Source organism: Chiloscyllium plagiosum, unplaced genomic scaffold (assembly GCF_037043375.1).
Source record: "Chiloscyllium plagiosum isolate Xiang-an unplaced genomic scaffold, Cpla_swu_hap1 HiC_scaffold_45, whole genome shotgun sequence".
Taxonomy (NCBI): Eukaryota; Metazoa; Chordata; class Chondrichthyes; order Orectolobiformes; family Hemiscylliidae; genus Chiloscyllium; species Chiloscyllium plagiosum.
This window is the reverse complement of record NW_028270183.1, coordinates 50,640,495-50,642,981: the sequence shown is the minus strand read 5'-3', so window position 1 is coordinate 50,642,981 and position 2,487 is coordinate 50,640,495. Positions and strand designations below refer to the sequence as shown.

The 2,487-nt window shown below is 44.7% G+C and overlaps 2 non-coding genes across 2 annotated transcripts; one reads left to right on the top strand and one right to left on the bottom strand.

Moving 5' to 3' along the window:
- Positions 1-232: 232 nt before the first annotated feature.
- On the top strand, positions 233-314 carry trnas-gcu (transfer RNA serine (anticodon GCU)). Its single transcript has one exon. It is a non-coding gene; the product is annotated as a tRNA-Ser (tRNA).
- Positions 315-1,855: 1,541 nt separating this feature from the next.
- Positions 1,856-1,937, bottom strand: trnas-gcu (transfer RNA serine (anticodon GCU)). Its single transcript has one exon. It is a non-coding gene; the product is annotated as a tRNA-Ser (tRNA).
- Positions 1,938-2,487: the final 550 nt, after the last annotated feature.

Below are 2,487 nucleotides of genomic sequence, written 5' to 3'. Positions count from 1 at the left end.
ACAGAATTCAACAGACCTTGTTACATAGTCTTTTCTTCATTTTTGTTCAGACCACTGTGAGCAGAGTGTCACAGTGGGAATGCGCTTGCCCCACAACCCAGAGGTCAGACCATAGTCTTAGAACCGTACTGTACTATTTATCATTTCACCAACACCAGGGAGAAATATCTGCTCTGCTGCATAATTTACGCAATTCACTTATTAATAAGGTAATTGGCTTCCATGTTCATGTGACGAGGTGGCCGAGAGGTTAAGGCGATGGACTGCTAATCCATTGTGCTCTGCACGCGTGGGTTCGAGTCCCACTCTCGTCGCTGTTTTTAATGTTGCTATTTTTGTACGCTCACAGGTGTTTTATTGAAATTGGAACTCCAATGTCAGTTTGTATGCATCGACGCTACTATAAAATCTCAAAGAATATATTGAGCCAGTTGCCTAAACTGCATTGAAATGTAGATCGCATTGGGATAATGAAAAGGAACGCAATTTTATTTTTCAAGTCAAGCTGCTGTGACCTTTTATTGTATGAAAGAGATCCAGGAAAACCAAATAATGAGAGATGCGAAATGTATGTTTATGCAGTGGGATTCTTAATGACTGGTTTGTTAATGAAATCTGGAGCAGGTTGAGTAGAAGTGATTCATCTTGGTGAGAAGAGCACAGAGAGACATACGAATGGTTGTACCCTGGCCAGGTGCACAGCCAGGTGCACAGCTGAAATTTTACACGCTGTAGAGCTGTATGCTAACAAGGACATGAGCAATGTCACAAGGTGAACAAAGAACAAAGATAATCACCATCATTGATTCACTTCAAATTGTCCTCAAAAAACGACCATTCTCAATCTGATCAGCCAATCAATGAGGTCCTTGGCCTCCTCCATCGCCAGACCCTGGCCACACGACGCTTGGAGGAAAAGCGCCTCATCTTCCGCCTCGGTACCCTCCAACCACACGGGATGAATGTAGATTTCTTCAGCTTCCTCATTTCCCCTCCCCCACCTTATCTCAGTCCCAACCCCCAGATTCAGCACCGCCCTCTTGACCTGCCATCTTCTTCCCGATCTCTCTGCCCCACCCCCTCTCCAGCCTATCACCCTCACTCTCACCTCCTTCCACCTATCATATTCCCAGCGCCCTCCCCCAAATTCCCTCCACTCTACTTTTTTTTACCTCAGCCCACTTGGCACGCCAGCCTCATTCCTGAAGAAGGGTTTATGCCTGAAACGTCGATTCTCCTGTTCCTTGGATGCTGCTTGACCTGCTGGGTTTTTTCCAGCAACACATTTTCAGCTTCCCACATCTTGTGTTTATCTGTGCCTTATGTCCAGTCTTCATCAATGGCGAGAGCAACGGGCGAGGGAGACACCAATGCGTAAGTCTCTCCGTGCCCATGCACGGCACCAACATCGGCAGTTCTCCACTGTGCATTTACAGGTAGTTCTCGGTGCCCCTACACCCATGCCCTGCCCCTTTTGAAATATCTCCATTGTTTTGTGCTGTCTCTCTGTGCTCTTCTCACCAAGATGAATCACTTCTACTCATCCTGCTCCAGATTTCATCAACAAAACAGTCATTAAGAATCCCACTGCATAAACATACATTTCGCATCTCTCATTATTTGGTTTTCCTGGATCTCTTTCATACAATAAAAGGTCACAGCAGCTTGACTTGAAAAATAAAATTGCGTTCCTTTTCATTATCCCAATGCGATCTACATTTCAATGCAGTTAAGGCAACTGGCTCAAAGTATTCTTTGAGATTTTATAGTAGCGTTGATGCATACAAACTGACATTGGAGTTCCAATTTCAATAAAACAGCTGTGAGCGTACAAAAATAGCAACATTAAAAACAGCGACGAGAGTGGGACTCGAACCCACGTGTGCAGAGCACAATGGATTAGCAGTCCATCGCCTGAAACTCTCGGCCACCTCGTCATATGTACCCGGAGTCCAATGACCTTATTAATAAGTGAATTGCGTAAATTATGCAGCAGAGCAGATATTTCTCCCTGGTGTTGGTGAAATGATAAATAGTACAGTACGGTTCTAAGACTATGGTCTGACCTTTGGGTTGTGGGGCAAGCGCATGCCCACTGTGACACTCTGCTCACAGTGGTCTGAACAAAAATGAAGAAAAGACTATGTAACAAGGTCTGTTGAATTCTGTGAAGATTTGAAGTCAACGGAATGAAGAACCCGAGAAAGCAGGTGTGTTCTTTCAAGAAAGAGTTGGATAGAGCTCATAAGGATAGTGGACTCCAGGGTTATGGGGATAAGGCAAGAACAGGATACTGAATGAGGATGATCAGCCATAATCATAATGAATGGTAGTGCTGGCTCGAAGGGCAGAATGGCCTACTCCTGCACCTATTGTCTATTAAATTGCCTGTGAGGAATTGTTTTCCAGACTGGACGAGAGTGCATAGTGCTCAATGTCATTATTCGGAACAGCTTTCTTCTGCTCAGATATTTTTGACACGCACTT